Raw genomic sequence first — 17,020 nt, 5'->3', positions numbered from 1 at the left:
AAAGTAACCCTGGTAAGAGTGACACAAAAAACTTATTCACCCTAAAATAGGTATAGTTCGTGCCATCCACGATGACGCGCATATTTTTCAAATCTGACTTTTCATAACATTATAATACTAGTCAAGGCACGCGTCTTCATGAATGCCACGATCTATAACGATTTACCTGACAACCCTAGCGATATACCTCGTAAGTATTTAACACTTTTAGGTCTTTTAGCATCCTGGATTGCAACTGAGTCCTTGGAGAGTAGCACGGTATTTTAACACTAAGCCGAGCATCTCATTTGGAAAAGTTACTTTTTTTTAATACTACGTCGGTGGAAAACAAGCATACGGCCCGCCTGATAGTAAGCAGTCTCCGTAGCCTATGTATGCCTACAACTCTAGAGAAGTTACATGCGCGTTGCCGACCCTAACAACCCTTCCTCCCCTAGTTGAGCTCTGGCAACCTTACTCACCGGCAGGAACACAACACTTTGAGTAGGGTCTAGTGTTATTTGGCTGCGGTTTTCTGTAAGATCTGAAATGACATCCGCTGTGCTGTGCCCTACCACACAAAGCGGGATGACATTCACAATGCCCATACCTCTCCTGTGGACGTAGTTTAAGGATGTACCCGGGTCCAAACTATTCAGAGAATTTAAAAGTTTCATTTGATTTCTTACGAGCATTTGAGGCAGGAAAAAATAATCACTGCGCGTAAAATTGTGGTCTGTGTTTCTGAATCTACTTTAAACAATGCTTCACTTACAAAAAGGGCGATTTCTTCAAAAATTTACACTTCCTTAAGCTCTTCTAAACTCGAGTTTAACACAGCATGATCCACTTAAAGCGTGAACAGGCTGAATTTGAATTAAGTCTCCGCAAATGGATGATTTTGTTACCATTCCTCTCACGGAGCGCGCGTGCAAAAGGCCGTTTTATATTTTGGGGAGTATTGGATTGGGGAAATTATAAATGGATTAGAACCACATTGGTTTACTATGTACGTATAGTACAGCTATGAAAGGTTCTTTTGCTCAAAAATGTGTGTTTTTCACGTATTTTAAAAGGAAAAAAGTCGATGTTTCCCTTTTTAACGGGGAGGAGGGCATGAGTGACCTCTTTAAATACACCTACAGTGTGTCCTTAGCCACTGATTTAAACTTTCACAATTTTTACATCTGGTCACTAATAATAATAACACCTGATGTAGCCTGTAACAGGAGAACTACATTAAACTGTAGGCACCTCAAACTGAGAAACATTTGTTCAGCAACTTTTAAAAATAACTTATGTTTGGATTTTTAGTACACTGTGGTCACTACACAACCGGCCAGGCCGATCGTCAATGTGTGGTTATTTTACTGGACTGGATGTCGTTCGATACTCTTCGCTACCGATCGTTATCCAACCCCACGACCCCATCATTTTACCTCATCATCATTGGCCTTAAAGTCTATTACAGACTATAGAAACAGTAGGTAGGGAAACTACGTTTTTCATGGCTGTGTAAGCCAATACGGGAGCGGCAAACACGCCCACAAGTCTGGCAGATGTAATGTGCCCGTGGCGAACAGGTGTCGCTTTGATGACGCTTGGCTCGCTTAGTTGCGAGTGTTTTAAACCAAGCGTCATCCTGAATTTTACGCCCGTCGAACACCAGTTTGCGCCACTTGTCTCTATCCTCGGCGAGCTCGTCCCATTTGTGAACTAGTATGTTGAAGGCGTGCATGTCTCGCTTGGCGCAGTCCTTATGCCGTAGCATTGGCCGACCGACGCTTCTTTTGGCATCAGCTATGTCGCCAAGTAAAACACGCCGCGGCAAACGAGAAGGTTGCATTGGATGCACATGCCCCAGCCCTATTTTACCTAGTTAAATACGAATTCATTAACGATTACTGAGCGTGTAAGGTTGGTCATGCTCACGTCTCCTGAATCAATATCCATAAATTAAATTCCTGATACGGAAACATAGTGATGGTGATAGTGATGGTCGTATGCACAAGCGGCGGCGTCTGACCTGACGATCGTCATTACTGACGCGAAGTCGGGAAAGATCTCTGCTGAACACTCCAACGCCGTTCTCCGCGGGTTGCACCAAGCAATCGTGGAGGAGGCAAGGAAACACATCGTGGGAGCCAGGCCACCTAAATTCAAGGGCAAGCCTGTCTTCGCTGAGGGGCAGCTGAGGGTCTTCGCAGAAGACGAATACTCGGCCGCCTGGTCTCAGCGGTGCGTCCAGGCCCTAACCTTACCAAATATCTCCCTGACGGCAACTCGCCAGTCGGAGATGGCAAGGAGAGTTAGGTGCGGGCTCCTAATACCTAATATAGATAACTCGTCCTGGGAAGACGTCCGTCAGGCAGCTGATGGACTAAAGTACCAGAATGAATGGGCCAAGGTCGGTACCTGGTCCATCATTGAGATACTGCGGCAAGACCAGGGGTGGTTTGTCGCTTTCACAATATCCGAAGACCTCGTCCCCGCCTTTATGGAGAGGGGCAGATCCCTGAACTGTGGGGTGGGCAATGTCTACCTCAAGTTCAGGGGTCCCGGAGGCAAATACGTGGACCAGCCTCCCACCCTGCAGGGTTCCACCCTAAGGGTAACGGGTGCACAGGTCCCGAGCCAACAAGCCGCGGGCACCCCCGAGCAGAGCAAGTCTGCCTCCGGGGAGGAAGTTGCCCCCCCGTTGCTACCCAGGCCGGCGATACCCGAACTCTCGGAGGATGAACTCCTTGGCATTGGTGAGGGACCAGCCGAGGCATCATCCGAGGGCGTGGACTTGTCGGCCTGGATAGAGTCGGGGCTGGCCGACATGTTGAAGGAGGGAGGGGAGATGCAGGATGGCGCCCCTACCACCGACAACATGGACACAGACTAGTGTCCTACAAGCAAACCTCCAGCACAGCGTGGCCGCTACGGCCCAACTGAGGCGCTGTCTGGTAGGTTTGCCAACGGCCGTTGCCCTCCTGCAAGAACCCTGGACGGGCAACGGACTCATACGTGGGCTCTCCGACACCAAAGGTAAGCTCTATTACTCCACGGAACACGCCGTCCCTAGGGCATGTATCCTAACTACTAACAATATTACTGCACAACCGCTTACTGAATTCTGTTCCAGAGATCTGTGTGCGATTAAACTACAAGTTCCGTTGCCAACAGGCTGTTGCGACCTAGTCCTTGCCTCGGCGTACATGCCTGGAGAGGACGAACCGCCGCCTGCGGAACTACAACGACTGGTCAGCCACTGCGAGGGAGCAGGCCTCGCGATAATCATCGGGGCCGACTCCAACGCACACCACCCGCTGTGGGGAATGGAGACCAGTAACAACAGAGGTAAGACACTTGTTGAATATCTTGTGACTACTAATCTAAACATCCTAAATGTAGGCGCCGAACCAACATTTGTTAACAAACGATGCAGGACGATTATAGACCTGACTCTGGCGTCGGAGGAGATCAGTGAACTTGTTATGGGATGGTACGTCTCTCAGGAGGCCTCCTGCTCAGACCATAGATGGATTCGCTTTAATCTACTAGCATCTAGTGACACACCAATCGCCCGAAGGAACCCTAGGAAAACGGACCGAACCACTTTTAAGAAAACACTAGGTGAAAGCCTCGACCTGCTTCCTCCGAGGGTTGACCTTCGGGAACCGATTCAAATAGAACAGCAGGTAAAAAACTTAACTGATGCCCTAGTAAACAGCTACCACAAGGCGTGCCCCTTAAACCCACCGTCAAGGACGGCCATAACGGGTCACCAGTGGTGGGGTCCAGAACTGGAGAGACTCCGGAGGAAAACCAGGAGACTCTTCAACAGGGCCATGAACACAACGGCCGAAGTGGACTGGGATAACTACTATGAAGCCAAGGCTAAGCACAAAAAAAGGCTGCGGTATTGGAGATCCCTATCATGGAGGAACTTCTGCAGCAGCATCGAAACACTAGACCACGCCAACCGGGTAAGGAAAACCTTAGCGCACAAGCCCACATCACAACTGGGCTCACTGCGGAAACCCGACGGCACATACACATCCTCCCCTGCAGAGACCCAGCGCCTCCTCCTGGAAACCCATTTTCCGGGATGCGTAAGTCTCGCCGATGAAGGCCAGCAGGACGAGGAATACAGCACAACAGACAACAACTGGCAAATGGCGCACAGGATCGTCACCGCCGAGAAACTCAGGTGGGCCATAGACAGCTTCCATCCCTACAAGGCGGCTGGTCCGGATGGGATCTTCCCTGCTCTCCTACAGTGGGGTCTAGGACTCATCCAGGAAATCCTGACCGACATCATGGCAGCCTGCCTAGCCTGGGGGTACGTGCCCAGGAGATGGAGGGAAGTGAACGTGATTTTCATACCAAAACCAGGTAAGAATGACTACACAGCTGCCAAATCCTTCAGGCCCATCAGTCTCACATCATTCCTACTGAAAACACTGGAAAAACTGTGTGACAGAGATCTGAGGGATCGAACGCTGAAGAACATACCGATGCACAACAACCAGCACGCGTACAGCTCAGGTAAATCCACAGAGTCGGCTCTACACATGGTTGTAAGCCGCATTGAGAGAGCCATCCATGACAAGGAACTGTGCCTCGGCACTTTCATTGACATCGAGGGCGCTTTTGACAAGACCCACTTTACCAGTATAGGGAACGCCTTGGATAGCCACGGTGCGGAACCCGGACTAACAAAGTGGATCATGAACATGCTAAACAAAAGGACTATAAGGTATGCAGGTCAACCGCAGGCCGTAGCGGCGGTGCGAGGATGCCCCCAAGGGGGAGTCCTGTCACCTCTGTTGTGGAACCTAGTCGTTAACAACCTTATAACTAAACTGAACGAGGAACACTTCTACACAATAGGCTACGCCGACGATCTGGCAATTTTAATATCAGGTAAATTCGCCAGTACAGTATGCGACCTCACCCAGTCAGCTCTCCGGATCGTAGAACGCTGGTGTAGAGAATTTGACCTATCAGTAAACCCCACCAAAACAGAAATGGTAATGTTCACCAATAAAAGGGCGCTTGGCAACTTTACCAGACCAACACTTTTCCAAACTGAGCTACAGCTGTCCGATGAAGTTAAGTACTTAGGACTAACTCTCGACAATAAACTCAATTGGAACAACCACATCAACAAACGGATAGACAAGGCGGGAGTTGTCTTCTGGCAGTGCAGAAGGATGATTGGTAAGAGGTGGGGACTCAACTTGAAAATTACCCTCTGGCTCTATAAGACGATAATCCGCCCCTTACTCTGTTACGGTGCTCTGGTTTGGTGGCCAAGAACAAACCTAGGCAACGTACGAGACAAACTACAAAGACTTCAAAGGCTCGCATGCGCGGCCACCACTGGCTGCACGAGGTCTACCCCGACTGCAGCCATGGAGGTCATGCTAAACCTTCCACCGCTACACCTACACATACAGCATTACAGGTTGCGAACCCTCAAGATATGGTCTAACATCACAGGAGCTCTTCACACAAAATGCCTGGAAAAGGTGTATGACGAATTTCCAGTGCTTAGGTCAGGCACGGACCGGATTCACAAACAAGCTATCTTCGATAAAAGGTACAAAATACAGTTATATGAGGACGACAATCATGAAGGACTCAATCCCCGGGAGCTGAGAATCTTCACTGATGGGTCCAAAACAGACAGCGGATCGGGCTCTGGAACCTTCTCAGAAGACCTGAACATGTCAATCACCACTCCGCTAGGAGCCCATAACTCGGTATTCCAAGCTGAGTGCATGGGCATCATAAACGCGGCGGCTGCCATCACTGCAAGGAAGGTAGTAGGATCCTCCATCCGCATACTCTCCGACAGTAGAGCAGTCTTAATGGCTCTAAATAGCCATATAGTTACATCCAAACTTATACACGAATGCCACGAACGACTAATGGAGGTATGTCATAATAACAAGATCACCCTACAATGGATCAAGGGACACAGTGGATCCCGAGGTAACGATGCTGCGGACGAGCTTGCCAGGCAAGGATCGAATGCGGGGGCGATTGGTCCGGAACCGATTCTTCCGATACCATTTAGCAAGGTACGCTCAATGCTGCTGGCACGTACAGGGAAACTACACACAGAACACTGGCTGAACCAGACTGGATGCAGACAGGCAAAAGAAGCCATGCCTGGCATCAACGGAAAACTCACAAGGGCGCTCCTGCAACTAGGGAAGGTCCGACTGAGTATGGTAACCAGTGTCATAACAGGTCATGGACTATTTAACAAACATCTTTTCACAACAGGTGTCACAGACAGTCCCCTGTGCCGAGGCTGCATGGAGACAGAAGAAACAGCCTCTCACGTGGTGCTGGAATGCAGCGGAGTGACTCCATACAGGGCTAAACATCTCGAATCTCCGAGAGACCTCCCCGAGGTCCTACTCAACATCAAAGGTTTGATAGGATTCCTCGAGGAGCTGGGCTGGCAGGACTAGCCCACCCCCAACATATCACGCAAAATAGGCGCAAGTCGTCGAGTTGCGGAAAAATCGCCCGAATACAATACAATACAACATAGTGATATTTCCGTAAATAGTATTCCAAGATATCTCTGAAACAATTTAATTTATCCTATATCCTAGAAGCCTATTGTTATGCATCTCATAGTTAAGTCACCAAGGATTAGCTTACAGCTGATATCTCGTTTATACATCGCTTGATGCTAAATTGAAATCCACGGCAATCCTGCAGATTAATTCTATGTTTACTATAAAAGCCTGTTTGTGGTCTAAGACATGAAATAATGACTTGAAATCAAATATAGGTATTCAGGTAGTTCTGAATCATACTATAGAATGGTGTTAAAATCATACTGTGTCATTAGTTTATTACATACTGTAATCTATTGGACATAGGCATGGGAGGAAACGCGCGGGCGGTGCACAGAGCGTGACGTCATCGCGGCGGCATACATTCGGCTTCACCTACTCCACCGGCAACGGACGAATAATGAATTAGTTTTAATAATTGTTTGGCCGGGATTTATGTATAATTAAGGAGGAATAAACCAGCCTATTTTTATACAGTCCGCATTGTTATTTCTACGTCCAGTAGGACCCTAACACATAGGTACCATAAGTTTATTACATAGAAATGACTTACCGGCCGAGGTGTGTATTCTATTTTTCTGTTCGACGGACCCCGAAAGCAGCAACTTCGTTTAGCATGGTTTAGCGCAGCGTGCCGAAAGTTGACGCTTTCCGCACCGAGAATAGAAATATCCATTTTCAAAACTATCTAACATTTAGAAGTCACTTAGAATATTTATTTTAAAATCACATAAATATAATAGTTTTCTGCAAAAACAAAATAGGGTAGAAGTGGGATACATGCTTTAGGGGGAAAGATGACACCTGTGAGGGCGGTAAGTCTAAAATGTTTGGTGTGAATGTAAACTTACTTCCTTCCTCCCTTCGTTCAGTGATTCATTTAATTTAGAATTAATTTACTCGAATCATACACCTTTCCTTGTGGCTATATAAGCTGCAAACCTCGAGAATCCTCACAATTTGAACAATTTCTAACTAAAGTAAGCGAACAAAAAAAAAACCCATATAATTATCGAACCTCTTTACAAAAATTTCAAGAATCAGTTGATAAATAATGTTTTTTAGTCATTTTGTTCTTTAAAATACATTGGCTATTAACGCATTCAGTACCTGCGTGAGCTACGCGCTACGAGCGTAGCCGACGACACGGGAAATTCCATATGTAGCGAAAAAGCGTCTACAAATAGAGAGCGCGTCGCTGGTAAAATGTGAAGAGAGCGTTTTTTCGCGGACTTCATATAAGTTTATGACTTAGACCACGCCAGTATACCGGCACCTCGCGCTATTGTCCTGTTTCCATTGATACTGACAATTACGATCAAATGTTAATCTTGAGTATAGTTTCTCTTTTAAATAGAGTAATGCCCCGCTTTCACATCTACCTAGTACCAAATTAAGCAAAGCTTGTACTATGGGTACTAGGCGACGATATACATACGTATACAGATAAATATAATTATACTTTGTATACATAGAAAATACCCATGACTCAGGAACAAATATCTGTGTTCATCATACAAATAAATGCCCTTACCGGGATTCGAACCCGAAACCATTGTAGACGAAATTTGGCATGACCCCACTGTTTAGTTTTTAATATCATATTTCGGAACGCATCCTCAAAATTGTTTCGTTCGACACATTTGTCATCCTTTTCATTAACACCATTTTTATCATATATATATCTCGTTCGGGGAAAGTTCGGGCATGCGTTTTGGAGACAAGATTTTGAAATTGGAAATAAAACGAAAAGAAGAAAATGTCAGAGAGACTTGATTTTGCCGTTGATTTGTGAACACGGAAATTTATTTAACAAGAAAGATTTTGCGGTGAATTTTATATATTAATATTTAGAAGACGGACTCAATATTGAAAGCGGAATAATTACATAGTGAAAAACAAGCCAAGACCTGCACAAGCGCCACGGGGGTGAGTGTAGGGCCTTTATTTTATCTATTTTATTTTTAGTTTCCATCTTTTTTCACCAAGAAACGGGTGTTGAATGTCCGAGGCGCCAACAAAAGTATTAGCGGCACCTGAACCAGCGCATTGTATTTATGAAGGTCTAAATCCTCGCCGATCGCCGGCTGGAAGGCTTTCGAACCACCCACAGAATATTAACCTTAGTATCCCCTGGTATAATTATAACAATTCATTAAAAATCAGGATTCGCAAATCAAGTATATTTGAATTGAATTGAATTGAATTGATTCGCAAATCAGGCATAAGTATCTTCCGTAGGGAACCCTGACTTCACCGTCGAGGCCCAAATTTGCCCAAGCATAATGACAATTTTATCAATAAATTAAGATTGAATTCACAAGAGCTGCGTAAAAATAGTATAAAATGAGAACTGGAGATTTTTAACACGCATGAGTTCCTAGGAAAATAAATTCTGGTTTCCTAATGGTGTTTTCGCAAAGCGCATAATAGAAACAAATGATATTTCCACGTAAGTTCAGAGAAACATGTTTTTCGATATTTTCACAAAACGTTTGTGACTTGATGTGATTTATAGAGTTCCTAGAAATTGTGCCTCTCGAATCGAATGACAATTCCGTTAAGTACGTTATGGTTAGGCTTACTTTAAACTATAATTGAATAAATTTGCTTTTACCGTATTTTTATTATAAATTAATTGATGATGTACCCGTGAATGGGTTTCAACAGGCGTTCTACATGACATTAAATCTCTCGAAATGGCGTCTACGTGTTGAATCTATATCCCCACGCACGCCTTATAAGTGACCGGGCTAGAAAGACCCGAGAGTTTTAAAACGGAGAAACAAATTAATAAATATTATAGGGATATTCTTACACAAATTGACTAAGTCTCACGGTAAGCTAAAGAAGGCTTATGTTGTGAGTACTCGGACAACGATATATATAATATACAAATACTTAAATACATAGGAAACATCCATGACTCAGGAACAATTATCTGTGTTCATCACACAAATAAAATAAAACCCACTAGGCCAGACCGGTTGTCCATAGACATTGATTCAAAAGTTGGCATCTTCAATGTTTTACCAACTGAAACCATGCCCTTACTGTGTTATGGGTTATGATATTAACTCACACGGAGGCATGAATGACATCAGGCGTCAATAGAATGATAGTACAATGTTAATCTAATTGAATATTCGACATTTGACAGGACTTCAATATCCGTATGGTATTAATAGCTTGGACGAATAAAACATGAAGACTGACAACTTCTATATAAAATCGCGTTTCTCCAATATTCAGACTCATTTTATTGAAATTAAGACGAAAGTGGACGACCGCTCCGAAACCGCCTTTACATACAAAAGCAGTCTTCATTTTTCTCTCTGCATATTAACATTATCAAATTGAAAATATTTTGACACAATATCAATTTGATTTTTATATTAACCACATCTACTTATGCTACTTACAGGTGCTTAAAAATGTGTATGGAATTTGTTTTTCGCTCCTAAACCTTCTCCTGCTCCTAAATCTTGTATAGACGTTGTCAGTCTTTTTGTTTTATTCGTCCATGGCTATTCTTGTTACGGTTTATTGTCGTTAAATGTAGATGGCGGTAACCCTTAGTTACCCTTTGATTTCTATAGAAACCTTTGTTGTAATAATCTTACTACTTTAGTTCCATAGATTGGCACCCGAAATGAACAATTTCACTTAGGATCGAAGGAACCTCAGCCTATTGTTCGAAAGGCTGTGGATGTGTCTGCTTTAATTATAATTAAATACGAAGTTTGAGCATTTATACATATAATATATTATGTTTGTTCAAGAACGATAGACCTCTTCCTAGATAAGATCCTTAAGAGGGGCGTAAAGTCAGGAAATTATGTAAGAAAATATGTCCATCACGCGGTATTTTACCTTTTACTTCAATTACTCTTAAATACACTTCTGTTAAAAATTTTGCTAGACAGATATCTCGGTAATCATTAAATATTTTATAGTACAATGTCCTGCCGCTAGAGTGCAGCACTCGCACATATTGTAAACCATAGAGTAACCTATGCCTTAAACAGTTTATTGAGAAGTTTTCACTATGACATAGATGCTTCAAGGCAGTTTTTAGATTAGACTAGATTCATTTATTTCTTACTGGAAATGTACATTATATTTTACATGTCAAAATAAAATGCATTCACAAAAAGATCGTCACAACACAATAACAACAATAATAATAACTACGGATCGGAATAAATAAAGAATAATAATCTTAAAATAGAAATAATAAGACAACTTAATTAATAGCAATAATAAAATAAAACAGTAAAAAAAAAATATAAAAACACTTTATATAAATAGAAATATTTGACAAAATAATTAAGAATATAAAAATAAAAAATACAGCTCGGACAACCTAGGTAATGTCACAAAGTCAAAGATTTAAATAATACAATAATAGTGACAAAAAAGAATGCAGCAATGTCAAAATTTACTAATTAATAATTTATAAATATAAATAATATAAAAAAAAGGTTTGTTTACAGAGAGCCTATCGCGATAGGCAAAAATGTGCTTGTCTATCGCTCTAACATGCAAAAGTCAGGGGCAGGTAACGAAATTTCGATTCATGTGTTTCGCAGTAGGCCCTCAGTATGTGCTAATGGCGCTCTCTGCACAGAGTTTTGCGTAATATTCCGTATTATATTGCTACGCAGGGTAACGATATAAAAATATGAAATTTATTAATTTTTTTGTGTTTTTTTCTTGAAAGTATAGTCTATTTTCCGTGTGACAGTTTTTATGACATTTCCTCTTGATTAAAAAGTGTAAAAAATCAATATAAGAAAACTACAATCTTGCCAAGGCCCCAACGTTGTCTGTTCTCAATACAAAATTGAATACTCAAGCCGTAGCTATTGTGGTGGTATGGGTGCGTAAAAATGTGTATGTGTGGGTTTTTAGGGATGTGGACTGATCGATTTTAATTATGTTAAATATAATATCGATAAATGGTAAACAGCGGAACGGAATTGTGATTAATAATAATATAAAATTTATTTCAGAATTAAATTATTAATTCAAGCTTCCATATCCTCACTAAAAATGAACATCATAGATATGCTAATGGATAATAAATATAATATTGTAATAAAATAACGCAATTCTTGAGGTTGCCACAATAACTACTAAATGTAGTTATTTATGTATTGTAATAAAAAATCCGAATTTTCCCTTACTTTCAACCTGTGTCGTCACGTTAAAATCCTAACCAGTACCCCTAGTGTAAATTTGATCGACATCATAACGCGACGAACGCGTTTGCGTTAAGTCTCATTTTGTATAGGATTTTGAGTTTCCAAAACGTCCCGCTTGGCGCGCTCTTTCTAAATCCAATACAAAATGAGACTGAACGCAAACGCGTACGTCAAGTTTCGAAATCGAATTTATTTACACTGGGGGTACCTACAGATAACCACGATGAAGAATAAAAGCGTTTTCTGTTCATTTTAGGTATCGTTAATACTTTCAAGTAAAATTAAAATAAGAATTATCGATAGTTTATCGATATGATTTTATCGACATGGCAACCTGGTTACACATTGTTAATCGTACATAAAAACCAAATGGTTACGGTGACAGCTGGCTTTCGCTTCATCTTTATAATCTCATCTATGAATCTTGCATTATGGAAGGTAGAGTTAAGGAACGCAATCTCCAAAGGCAGAACTTATGCAAAAGTGTCCAGTGGTCAGCTATAAATAATAGTTCCAAATCTCTCCAGAGTAGCGCTAGAGTACCTAGGCGTTATTGACGGAGTGAAGTGCGCTGTCTATGTTTTTTTTTTTCAAGTATTCTAGGTATTGTAGCGCCACCTATTTAAGGTTTTTTGATGATACTTTTTGGTATATGGAGATTCCATTCCTTATCTCCAATACCTACTTTTGTCACAATGCCAATACACGAGAAACATTGCTAATCCTTTCCTTATAATACCTATTTCAACATTCAAAAGGGCTGATATTGATCAATAAATTGAACCGCCTATGGGACTCCGAGTATTTAAGGAAACACAATATTTAGTCGTTACGATCCCCATTTCGACAATATCATTAATAAACGATAACCATCAATACCCTGCCTTGACAATTCCTTTCGTACAATTACTTGACTAATCGGATGAAAGGGAAAATTTATCATTAAACACAAAAAAGACTAACTTTCATACAACTTTACTTGTCTCAAGACATTTTGGAATTCTCGTAATGATTTTGCTGGTCCTCTTACCTACATTCTCACACGCTATCGACGATTTCACTGCACTTTACATACATTGCTTCTTGTCTTTAAAACTTCATACGTAGAGATGGTTCATTGGAAGCAATGGATAGTGTTTTTATTGAGATTTGGTTTAAAGGATTGATATGTTCTGAAATAGATTCATTTATTGTTCATTCTGAACGTGAGATGATTATCCCTTGATAAAGTTATCTTCGGCTGAATTGTTTTGATCCTTAATTGAAAGCTTATTTTTCCGTAGAAAAGTAATATTTTATACTATAATATGTGTTAAGTACACTCTCTAGTCTATAAGCACTTTAATGAGGAGTGGATGCCGCCGGTTAAGGTACCGGTAAAATATATTTATTTATTTATTTTAAACTTTATTGCACAATAAAAATAAGTACAAATGGCGGATTTGATGCCTTAAGGCATTCTCTACCAGTCAACCATAGAAATATAAAATAAAATAAATCTTAAATGTCTCATAATTGGTGCGGTTACTAAAATTATATACTTATTGCATGAAACCATCCAAAAGCTAATAAACGTAAATAATGCAATATGTATCTTAAAAACGAAACCCTGAAAACCGCAGTGAACGTTTAAATAAACATTCATGTTTTCAATTTATATAAAGCGAAAACTATTTCGGTATGAGTTTTTGAAGTTATGTTAATACCAAAAGATGGGGTTAGTACTGAACCGCTGAGCCATGGGATTAGGGCCAATATACACTTCACAACACGGAGCCGACACGACCAAAAATTGAAAATTAGTTTCGCCTTCAAATTAGGGCCTGTTTGTTTACACATGGATAAGTGTTTAATACGAGTTTATACATTTGCCATTAAACGCAAGTAGCAAATGTATAAACGCGCAATAAAAACTTTTTTTTATACAACTTCGGTGGCAAACAAGTATACGGCCCACCTGATGGTAAGCAGACACCATAGCCTATGGACGCCTGCAACACCAGAGGTATTACATGCGCGTTGCCGACCCTTTAAAAACCTGTACACTCCTTTTTTGAAGAACCCCATACTGTAGCCCCTCGGGGAAACAATAATCAATAATTAAGAGGTCTCAATGTGAAGGCTACCCACACTCACTGTTACCAAATTAACTTTATTGCGAAAAGCAGTTACGCTAATACTACAAGAGAAGGAACAACATTGTCTTTAACTCAAGGAAACTCATATATTTTAGAAAATAATAAAAAAGGGTCGACATATAATTATAGCAAACTCGTTCGCGTCTTTACTCTCATAGTAAATTTAAAGGAATCTAAGGCTAATTTTTACGCGGCACCTTTACAGGCGGGATACATCTTTTTAGTACTTGAGGCTCAAACAATAAAAACGGGATATCTATGTACCAGAGTCGTTAATTTTTAATTTATTATACACAGAAGTGACCCATTTATAAAATGTGTTTTACCCGAAAATATACTAAAAAAAAACAAATAGGTGATACTCAATAGTGAAAAAAATTAAAAAATGTTACAGGATTTTTTTATTTATTTATATGTAAGACTATGCTCAATCTACCTTTACATAAAACTTTGTAATATGTTTTGTATATACCAATTTCTTTTATACAAGGTCGGTGGCAAACAAGCATACGGCTAGCCTGATGGTGAGCAGTATCCGTAACCTATGTACGTCTGCAACTCCAGAGGAGTTACATGCGCGTTGCTGACCCTAAAACTCCGCACCCTCGTTGAGCTCTGGTAACCTTACTCACCGGCAGGAACACAACGCTACGAGTAGGGTCTAGTGTTATTTGGCTGCGGTTTTCTGTAAGGTGGAGGTACTTCCCCAGTTGGGCTCTGCTCTAGATCTGGAATGACATCATCTGGCTGTGCCCTACCACACAAAGCGAGATGACATTCACAGCGCTCATACCTCTCTTTTGGACGTAGTTTAAGGACATACGCGGGGCCAATTAACTAAGTAATTTGATCTGGAATCGGGAGGTGTAAAAGACCTGTCGTAGTTATAACGTTGTCTGGCAAAAAGCCAAGGTATTAGAAATTTAACTGGATAATGCTGAAATGGTAGAAATGAGCAAAAATAACTACTCTTTCAAACTGGCTTGCAAATAGACTCGATTATTTCCGATACCGAGTCCTTTAGAGTATACACACTATACACTTTGTATCACAAAACTCTAATTTTTTTTCAGTAACGAATCTTAATGGTTACTGGCTTTTCGCTTATATTTTCCCATTTGCAGATATACTTAATAAAAAATTATAATATGCTAAGAATATTTCTTTTTAGTATAACACCAATTGTAACTGCCCCCACATCGATACGATAGTTATTTATGCAACAAGACAGAAAAGTTGGTTTTTCTTGCGAGTGTTGATTTTGAGTCCCGAGTAAGTGAAAGATTCTAAGTTAGAATCTTGAACGTAGCGAGGGACTCAAAAACACGAGATGTAAAATAACTTTGCTCTCATGTGACACATAACCTTAAATTCAAAATCAAGTAAGGTTAACCACACTTATTTACATTCATGAATGAAAGGAAAAGCATCATCATTATGACGAAACCTTCTAGAAATATTCCTGTATTCATGGCCTTCACTATATTAAAAAGTTACTTTGTCCCACACCCTGGAGTGATGAAAATAGGCTTGTTCGAGCTGCTGAGGTGAAAATTGTATGTTTATACTGTATATTGGTTAAATTAGTACAGAATGCCTAGTGGCATTATGTCCGCCTTTTGTACTGTTTTTTTTTCTTTTGTGCAATAAAGGTTAAATAAATAAAATAAAGTGCCAGTGGATGTCATTCCAGATCTAGAGCAACTGGGGAAGTACCTCCACCTTACAGAAAACAGCAGCCAAATAACACTAGACCCTAACTCCTAGTGTTGTGTTCCTGCCGGTGAGTAAGGTTGCCAGACCTCATCGAGGGGGGGGGGGGGCGGATTTAGGGTCGGCAACGCGCATGTAACTCCTCCGGAGTTGCAGGCGTACATAGGCTATGGAGACTGCTTACCATCAGGCGGGCCGTAAGCTTGCTTGCCACCGACGTAGTATAAAAAAAAAAAAGTACAAATCGATTTGCTTCAAAGGCCCAGATGATGCTGCATCCTTGTCCCCCATACAAAGGGCAAAACTTGCTCTGCATATACACTTCAATATTTGTTGTATTTTGTTTATTTTCCATTTATTTATATATTTATAATAATTTTTTGAAGTTCAGATTTTTGTTTTTTACTGCTATTCCCATATCATCACGTGTACTTTTAAATACATGGACTCCCGAGTAACACAGTTTTGGTATCCAATTGGACGGGGCAAGAAACGGATACTGCCTTACACCGATAAATACCTGCCAGAACACGGTTTAAATTTACTTTGGAACTTCTGAAAGGTCCCTGCAATGTAACACAATGTCACAAATCAACAGTTAACATATAGCACACGCCACTTGCACCAGTCGCCGGGTTTGAATATTTGTCACAGCTCGCCAATTTCTCTTGAATGGCACAGTTTGAGAACTGATGTTTGGACGACTTTATGCGGTAAGGAGCCAGTTTTTCTCGATTGTGTGGTTTCGTTGAATACAAATTGTATACTTTTTCCGGGCTCTTAGTTTACAAGTACTTGTAGTCAGACTGTAAATCGTGTGGCTTCCAAACCGTAGATCACTGTTCAAATCCTGGCTCATTGCATATAATAAGTAATATTGTTGTATTACTTTTGTTCAAATTTTTATTTATGTTGTATTAATTTCACGCCAAATTAATATATTTTTATATTGTCAGTGTCACAAATCAACAGTGGGCATATAGCACATGCCACTTGGAACAGTCGCCGGGTTTGAATATCTGTCACATCTCGCCAATTTTCCGGAACGGCGCTGTTTGAGGACTGATGTTTGGACGACTTTATGCGGTAAGGAGCCAGTTTTTCTCGATTGTGTGGTTTCGTTGAATACAAATTGTATTCTTTTTCCGGGCCTAGCTCTTAGTTTCCAAGTACTTGTAGTCTGACAGTAAATCGTGTGGCTTCCAAACCGTAGATCACTGTTCAAATCCTGGCTCTCTGCATATAATAAGTAATATTGTTGTATTACTTTTGTTCAAGTTTTTATTTATGTTGCATTAATTTCACGCAAAATTAATATATTTTTCTTTTGTCAGTGTCACAAATCAACAGTGGGCATATACGCACACGCCACTTGGAATTGGAACAGTCGCCT

General features: G+C 40.9%; 1 long non-coding RNA gene across 1 annotated transcript in view; it reads right to left on the bottom strand.

Moving 5' to 3' along the window:
- The window catches only part of LOC133531183 (uncharacterized), a 111,075-nt gene extending 98,632 nt beyond the window's left edge, over positions 1–12,443 (bottom strand). Inside the window, exon 1 of the long non-coding RNA XR_009801491.1 lies at positions 12,395–12,443. This is a non-coding gene — a long non-coding RNA (uncharacterized LOC133531183). The remainder of the gene's footprint in view (positions 1–12,394) is intronic.
- Positions 12,444–17,020: the final 4,577 nt, after the last annotated feature.

Source organism: Cydia pomonella, chromosome 24, assembly GCF_033807575.1.
Source record: "Cydia pomonella isolate Wapato2018A chromosome 24, ilCydPomo1, whole genome shotgun sequence".
In the NCBI taxonomy this organism is placed as follows: Eukaryota; Metazoa; Arthropoda; class Insecta; order Lepidoptera; family Tortricidae; genus Cydia; species Cydia pomonella.
The sequence above is the reverse complement of the archived record's forward strand: the minus strand, read 5'-3'. Positions and strand labels throughout refer to the sequence as shown.